Raw genomic sequence first — 8,764 nt, 5'->3', positions numbered from 1 at the left:
TCAAAAAAACATACCGAATTCATTCAAGTTAAGGTGTAAATAGTGGCCCGGTCTCAGAGAGAGTTAGTTTTATACAGAACTTTTGTGAAAGTATTTGAGTGTTTTGTGACGTATCACTTGCGTGTGCTTAGCTCCCAGTTGCCCCCACGGTTGGCAAAGCTATTCAAAATGGGACAAAATTTTAAGAAGTCTTGAGCTTGAGCTTGATTGACTGCCCGCAGTTGCTACTCCAGTATCGCCAGATCAGCTACACTCACACAAGGAACCAATGAGATGGCGGCTGCTTGGGACTAACAGGCATCTTCAGTGTGTGGTCTTGTATTTTAGGCAATGACGCCTACTGCGTCTGGTTTTAGGTCAATGTGGGAAGAGAAGAGAAGTGATGATGGTTGCAAACGCTTGTTAGCAACAGGCCGTTGAGTCTTTTGCGCCTGCACAAGAAATTCGGATGTCGATGTGTTGGTGAGAAAGGCTTATTTTTGGCACAGGGTTCATACATTGGTACATGGATGCCAGGCATTAAGTGATAGATTGTGTGAAGATTACTGTAAAGCGGCACAGTTCGCTTGGTTGCATTGGTAGGCGTTATATGATAGATTGATACTAGGCTGTGATGATAGTTAGAAGGAAGTGAAACGGTTTTTTTTTCAATCCGTTTCTTAACGATCGCTTCGAACATATGAATATACATTAAATGTACATGTAGAAGAGCAAGAAAGTAAATAGAAAGTTACGAAGTAGGAGGAAAAGGACGAGCTAGAGATTGAACCCGGGCTTCTGCTTATGAGTCAGAAGAAAATTTAAGAAGTTTTATACAAAAAGTGTGACATGGATCACAGAAGGGGGTTGATATGAATCAATTGTACGTGACGTAATATATAGACGTTCCTTTTGCCACACACCACCTTGGGGCTGTCCATAAACCACGTGGTCATTAGGGGGGGGGGGGGGGTTCGGCCAATGACCATTTTGTATGGACAAATAAAAAAATTTGTATGGACTAATGACCACGCGGGGGGGGGGGGGGGGGTTGAAAAGTCCCAAAAAAATGACCACGTGGTTTATGGACAGCCCCCTTGCCCAATTGTATTATTTGTATTCCATGAGATGTTCCTGGGAAATGTAATTAATTTGACATCTTCCAGAAGGGTTAAAATTTTTGAGGGCGGGCTTGAACTCCCCTTGAAGCCCGTTGAAAACCTCTGAAACGCTTTGAAACTTCTATCAAATCCTCATGGAATTCCAGAACTTCCAGCAGAAAAACAGCCGAAACTTCCCTGAAATCTCAGAAATGCCCTGTAAACCCCTTGAAACGCCCTGGCTCTGTAGCCTCTTATAAACCCCTTTTCAACCTCCCTATAAACACCCCTGTGAGTAATATGAAACCCTCATAAACTCCTTTATATCCTCCACTTAGTGACGGCACGGTGACACCTCTTCATGAGGTCCTTTTGGGATTACACAGGAATTCCATCCTGGATTCCTCCAAGAAATTCTTCGCGGTTTCTCCACATATTTGTCCCTGGAATCCTCCACGATTTTTTTTTAATTTTTATGTTTGTGTATTTTAACGTTTGCTAATTCAACACTCAAATCCTCCAGGAGTTTTTTACGGCATTCTCAGTAGTTTTTTATTAGATTCTTCTGTGGGTGTTATTAGGATTCTTTCAGATCCGTAATTTCTTCTGAGATTCCAAACAGGTTCCATCTAATATTTTTTCAGGAACTTTCGTTGAAGGAAAACCAGAAGGAACTTGCTGGAGTATTTCCTCAAATAAATCCCTGAAGAAATCCTGTAGGAACTTCATGAGGAATGCCATAAATACAAACTGCTGGAGGAGTTTTCCGAAAACTTCTTAATAAATTCTTGGATGATGTCCATTAGTAACTTCTAAAAGAATTCCAGAATGAACTTCCAAACGAAACTCTTGGAGGAAACCAAAAAAGAGGGCCTTAATGAAAAAGTTTCTGAAGAAATGCCGGAAACAGTTTCTGAATGGATTCTGGAAAAACTTTACGGAAGAATTTCGGCAAGAATTCCCAAAGGAACTCTGGAACATTTTCTCGAAGTAATCCACGAAGGAGTTCCGTTAAAACATTCCAGAAGCAATTCCTGACAAAAGCCCAGAATAAAATCCCGGAATTCTTGAAGCAATCCCAGAATAAGTTACTGCAAGAATTGCGGAAGGAGATCTTGGAAGAATCCCGAAAAAGAAGGAATTATGAAAAAAGTCCTTGTAGGATTCTTGGAAGTATCTCAGGAAGAATTCCCGAAGAAATTCTAGAAGGAACTCCGGGACTGGGAGGAATCCCTTTTACAGGAATACCGTAATCCGGGGTCAAATTGATCACTTTAAAACAACTTTTGCGGATAACATCAGTGCCTGTTCAAATATTGGCAAAAGAATTTCTGTAAAACCAGTACCCAGTGGATCTCCATGGAACCATGTGACAGAATTTTGTTCAACAAATTTAAACTTTAAGTTAAATAACTTCAAATATCAAAATATTGGAAATGCCACTTTGGGGCGAAATTGATCAGTATACAATTAAGCATCGGTTGGAAAGGAAAATTTCCTTCATCGCTTAATTTTGCTCTTCTAAAACCGAATAACGCGTTTAAAATCTTACAACTAGTGAACTTATTACTTTAAATGCAAAATTAAATTTTAAAATGTCCCATTAAACGCCCAAAGGTAGGCAATTTCATTTGAAATAAGTGATTTCTATCACAAAAAATGACTATTTCTTCATAAAATGAACTTTTTATAACCATTTCATTTTCTGATTAGCTGCATTACATCCCTACCAAGGCTCCACAAAAATGTTAAAACAGAGAATTCACGGGAAGTCCTATTAGGCAGCATCCATTTATTACGTAACGCTAAAATCGAGATTTTTTGACCCCCCTCCCCCCTCCGTAACGCTTTTTTGTATGAAAATCCTAAATTTTTTGTATGGACCGTAACGCTCGGCCATACTCCCCCCCTCCCCCTAGAGCGTTACGTAATTTGTGGACGGCGCCTTAGCAATTGATTGTTTAGTAACATTGATTTCAGCTAAATAAGAAATACATTGCAAATTCCTTGAAAAAATGAGGCAAAACTAACATTTTCTAAAAAATTAAAAGTTTACACTCATCTTTAGACATCTACGAATCAGATAACGTAAAAAGTTTAAGATCATTACGACGCTTAAGAATTCCTAGTATGGAATTACAATGTAGTACCCGAGTGATCAATTTCACCCCGCTGATCATTTTCACCCCGGTTTACGGTACCTTTATGAAGTCCAAAAAAAAACTTCCGAAGATATTGCATAAGAAACTGTTAGGATAATCTAGGACAGAATTCCTTGAGGATTCTAGGAACTCGTTAAGAAATCCCGGAAGAAACCCCTTGAAGTCCCAGCAGGAATCTCTGAAGCAATCCGGAAAGGAGTTCCTGGATGAGCATTTTAAGAATCTCAGAAAGGATCCCAGAGGGAACTTCTAAAGGGACCCCAAAAACCTTCTCAGATGGAGTTCCCTTAGGAATCACAGAAGGAAATCCTCAAGAAAATTCTAGAGGAATCCTAGAATAAATTTGCTGAGCAACCACGGAAGAAATTCTCGGAGGAATCTCAGAAACAATTGTTGGGGTAATCCTAGAAGGAATTCCTGGAGGAATCTCTGAATTCATTTCTAGAGGAATTTCGGAAGGAATTTTGAAGGAATTCAAGAACTTCTGAAGTAATCTCAGAAGGTATTTCTTTGGAAATTCAGGAAAAAATCTCTGGAAGTATTTCCTGGACAGAACAAGTTTAGGAATCTCATGAGAAACTCCTGGAAGAACACCGGAGAGGGCACTTTTGAAGGAATCCTAAATAGCACCCCAGAAGAATCTCATCTAAAACTCCCTGGGAATCCCACTGGAAACTCCTGGAGAAACCCTGAAAAAAAACCGGAAAGGATTTCTTGAAGGAATACTGGATGGAGTTCCTGTGGTATTTCAGAAGGATCTCCGTCCAGAAGGGTGCCGTCATCAAGCCATAATCCAGTAGTACTGACTCAGTACACATAGACTTAGAAAAATGTATCTTAGGAATCTGGTTACTGGTTTCAAAATAGAGAATAAAATGTTGGAAATTCTAAAAAAAAACTAGTTAACTGACGAACTTTTCCTGTGGAATAATATAGCAACTTGTCATCCAGAATATATTCAGAAAGATTAAAAAAATTGCCATGAATTCAGCCCAGCTACTCCTCTGTGACATCTCATCACAATGCAGTCCAGATGCGATAACGGGGTTACCCTGGACAGGACATGCTGCTCGCTGCGTGCATAGCTGATGGTTTATCGAGGTTATCGAGTCATCATCATTGCCCGCAAGCTACCACCGTAGTTAGCCATGACGCCTTTTGCATGCGAAAAGAGATTCTTTTCCTTGGATGGGGCTGGCTACTATGATCGTCCCCCTGCCCGATTCAGGCATTGGTATTGGTAGTCCTGCAAAATCCGACTGTCGTAGTGCGACGAAATCGACCTGTTGCGGAGTTTTCTTCGCACATGTTCGCCACGGCTGCTGTTCCTCCGCGCAAGTTCATGTCGTCGCCGTTCTTCTGCCTTCTCGATTCCACAGTACGTTTATTCCAGCGAGGAACGGGCACAATAATTGAAACCATATTTTATTGACTAATTGACAGTTGAATAATCGTTATCACCAGCTCGTGCACTTGTAACCGTTGCCCGCCAATTGACGTCTTATCGCATCGGGATCAGGTGTTGTTGTCTAACACCCTCCGAAGTGGGTCTTTTGAAACCACCAATTGCCGTCCTTCCCGAAAGTGTGAGCAACGTACGAGTGGGGCACACAAGTGGGGAGCAGAAGCCAGGTCAGGCCATTGAGTGTGCCGATAGAAAATAATAACGCTAATCAAATAAGAGATAGCATCTCCTTCGGTACCGCAAGTATTGTTTACTACTGAAGGTTGCTCAATAGCTGTGCTTGACTTAGGAATCGACCGAGCAAACCGGCGAACGGCGGCACTGCACACATGCACACAAAGGCCAGTAAAGTAACTACTTCAGCCGTGCCCCAAGCCCCAACCTCCCATCCCACCCATCAGAACCACTCAAGGCCCCAAGCTGCGACCTTCCCAGAACTTGCCTGGCTCTGGGTTTCGCTGTAGTGGTGCCGATTTTTCGCATTGCAGGTGCGTATCAGCCAATGGGGAACCGGGATTCGCTGCCACCACTACAGTCCCCAAGCCGGGATCCGGCTATCCGTACACGGCGCCAAGTCTCCCCCGACGACACGCAGACAACCAATCATCCCCATCATCGATCCAAGTAAGCCAAGTAGCGAGCGATGCCGTGCCGCAGCAGCTCAGTTCGCTCTGCCAAGTCAACACATGGCATGCTACGACGACGGAGGTGATGGTTGTTAACTGCCGCCGCTGCCGTGCGGATGTTTTCTACCGAGACGCGCGGCCCAACTGCGATGCGATGGTGCCAACCATCTAGCAGCTAGTTAGCGTCATGCGGGCGGTAGCCCCAAAATGATGCCCCGAAATGATGATGTGTCCGCTACTCTGGTCCAGACAGGCATACCGCACCGAATTTGGGAGAGTTGGAGAAGATTTTTCAGTCGAGCTGAGTCAAACGTGGACTTGCGGTGGTGGTTGTACTGTTGGGGAGCAGACTTGGGGGAACGTTAGCACCAATACCAATCGAGCTGGAAATTCTGGTCCGTCGGAGAGAAGAGAGAGAGAGCCGAGCCACCCGCTTGTGATGGTGCGGTGGGTGATGTCGATCGACCGACGACGGACGAAACCTGAACCGGCTACAATGTAATTATTTACATTATTATTCTCGGATTCGCAGTCAGCCACCTACCTACCTACCATCACATGGGAAGAGGCAGCCAGCGGCACAACGAACGTGGTGGTCGGGTAGGGTTAGGAATTTGTCCCACCACGTTCATGTTTTCACCCACTTTGACAAGGCGCGCGAGGGAGCTGCCGTTCGCTCGCTTGCTTGGTAGAAACACAAGAAAAGAAGCTTCCAAGCGCGTCTGCCGTATTCTTCGGTTGGGTTGAGGTTTCCTCAGGAATGCGACACGACACAAGAAGAGTAGGTATACGATAGCGAATGGGACGGGATTGGGGGATTGGGGACTGCTCAGTGCTCATCGTATGGCAGCAGCAATAAATACAGAAGCAGAAAACGGCGGATAATATTATATTGTACGATATTCATTTTTAGATATTATGGGCGTTGGGACGGCTCATGTGGACAGTTTATGGTAACGGGAGAAACTCTTTGCAGGGTGTTCCTCTGATGCAAGGTGAATGCGACGTCCTAGCTCGAAGACGTGACTGATTGGAATGACGATTTTGAAAACAAAATGTTCGATGTATTATAATACAGTGTGTTTAAAGACTAACTCGATTTTCAAGACCAATGACTCAGTTGTAGAACATGTAAGCTATATCAATATAGTTACTGAAAAAGAATCTCACGGTGACAGAGATTTGCAAGTAAATATCGTTAACCAACCATAACCTTAGTAAGGCCTTGAAACCTTGTGGTCTTTTTTTTACTTTGCGAATGCCCTGGATCAATATTTCTTCTGTTATTTAGATTCTTCCAGGAATTCAGTGATTCCTTCTGGAGTTCCTTTAGGAATTCTTCCATGATTCTTTTTTCCTTCGGGTTTTTTGGTAATATGGGAGATTTCCTTAATGAAGTACCGGAAGCATTTCAGAAAGATCTATAGGAATGCCAGAAGGAACTGCTGGAAATCTACCGAGAGAAGTTCCTAGAGAAATCCTAAAAGGAGTTAATAGGTGAATTCCGGAAGAAGTTTCTTTTAAGATTTCCGAGAAAAAAAAACATCTTGAATGAATCCCTGGAAGAATTCCAGGAGGAACTCCTGGAGTGTGATAGCTACGATAGCGTACGACTCTTAGAAAGAATTATTGGTAAAATTCCAGAAGGAATTGCCAAAGGAATCCCGGATAACTTCTGGAGAAAGTACAACTAGAAATTTCTCCCGATAGTTTTCCATGGATCCAACTCAAGATTCCTACCAGATTTCACCTTGTAATTCCTCCCGTGAATCCTGCAGAATTCGTACCATAATTACTACCGGAATCACTCATGGGATCTGTGAATGCCGGGCAACTCACTGGAACAATCCGTTCCCAGCCATGTTAGCAAACTGCGGTAGAATCACTTGGCATAATACGGAACCTCACGGTGATGGCGACTTGCTCCGCCAACAGTCCACTCGTCAATGAGGCAGCATCACACTGACGACGACCCCGTCATGGTGCTGGCTGTCACTGATGCTCGCTAGGGGAAATACACGCATGGGGAATGCTACTCAGCTTTGTTCATACCCCACAGGATCCCTTGTACTGTTCTAAGGATTCCTCCCGAAATCCACCAAAAAATTTTCAGAGTTTCCACCGAGATTTTTTTAGGGATTTCGGCGTTTTGTTCACTCCAAAAATGATAGAAGGCCCGGATGGTCAAGTCACATATACCAATCAACTCAGCTCGACAAATTGAGGTGATGTCTGTGTGTGTGTATGTATGTGTGTATACAAAAAAAAACTCACATCACTTTTTGGCAGAAAACCTCAACCGATTTTAATGACCGACGGTTCATTCGACGCGGAATCTGGTCCCATTGTTTCCTATTGAAAATGGTTCGAATCGGTTCAGCCGTTCCGGAGTTATGGCCATTTAGGTGTTCCGGAACGGTAACCTAGGAAGGGGCCAGATATAAAAATGCTACAAAACCATGCATGCGACACATCAGACCGCGGCTTTTTCGATAACCTGACGAACGGTAAGCAGGAAAATAGTATCATGCTATATCTGAACCGGTTGTGTTCCGGAATCGGTTCCAGATGTCCCGCCGGAAATAACAAATTATAAAAGTGAACGAAATCCATGCATGCGACACATCAAATAGCAGCTTTTTCGATAACCTGATGAACAGTGAGCAGGAAAATACCCTTTGATCAAGCAGAGACTACCGGTAGCGTTCCGGAACCAGTTCCGGGTGCCCCGCCGGAAGTGGCCAAATATAAAATTGAACCAAACTCATGCATGCGACACATCAAATCGCGGCTCTTTGGATAACCTGATGAATGGTTCGCTATAAAATGAAATCAGACTATATCTAGGAAAACCAGTAGTATTCCGGAACCGGTTCCGTGTGTCCCGCCGGAAGTGGTCAAATGTAGATGGGAACCAAACCCATGCGTGCTACACATTAAATAGCAGCTTTTTCGATAACCTGAAGAATAGTAAGCATAAGAATAGCCTTAGATCACAGCAGAGACTACCGGTAGTGTTCCGAAACCGGTTCCGGGTGCTCCACCGGAAATGGCCAAATATAAAAGTGAACCAAACCTTAGGCTAAACCCATGCATGCGACACATCAAATAACGGCTTTTTCGATAACTTGGTGAACGGTAAGCAGGAAAGTAGCCTTTGATCACAGCAAGACTACCGGTAGTGCTCTGGAACCGGTTCCGGATGTCCCTCCGGAATTGGTCAAATATATAAGTGGACCAAAGCCATGCATGCGACACATCAAATCGCGGCTATTTTGATAACCTCATGAACGGTTTGCAGGAACACAGCCTTTGATCACATCAGAAACTACCGTAGTGTTTCTGAACCATCACATCGAAACCACGGCTTTTTCGATAACCTGATGAACGGTTTACAAGGAAATAGTCTCAGATCACATTAGAGACTACCGG

General features: G+C 43.6%; 1 long non-coding RNA gene across 1 annotated transcript; it reads left to right on the top strand.

Moving 5' to 3' along the window:
• Window positions 1-4,060: 4,060 nt before the first annotated feature.
• LOC134291663 (uncharacterized) lies at window positions 4,061-6,438 on the top strand. Its single transcript, XR_009999216.1, has 2 exons — window positions 4,061-6,113; window positions 6,246-6,438. It is a non-coding gene; the product is annotated as an uncharacterized LOC134291663 (long non-coding RNA).
• Window positions 6,439-8,764: the final 2,326 nt, after the last annotated feature.

Source organism: Aedes albopictus, chromosome 3 (assembly GCF_035046485.1).
Source record: "Aedes albopictus strain Foshan chromosome 3, AalbF5, whole genome shotgun sequence".
Taxonomy (NCBI): Eukaryota; Metazoa; Arthropoda; class Insecta; order Diptera; family Culicidae; genus Aedes; species Aedes albopictus.
The sequence above is the reverse complement of the archived record's forward strand: the minus strand, read 5'-3'. Positions and strand labels throughout refer to the sequence as shown.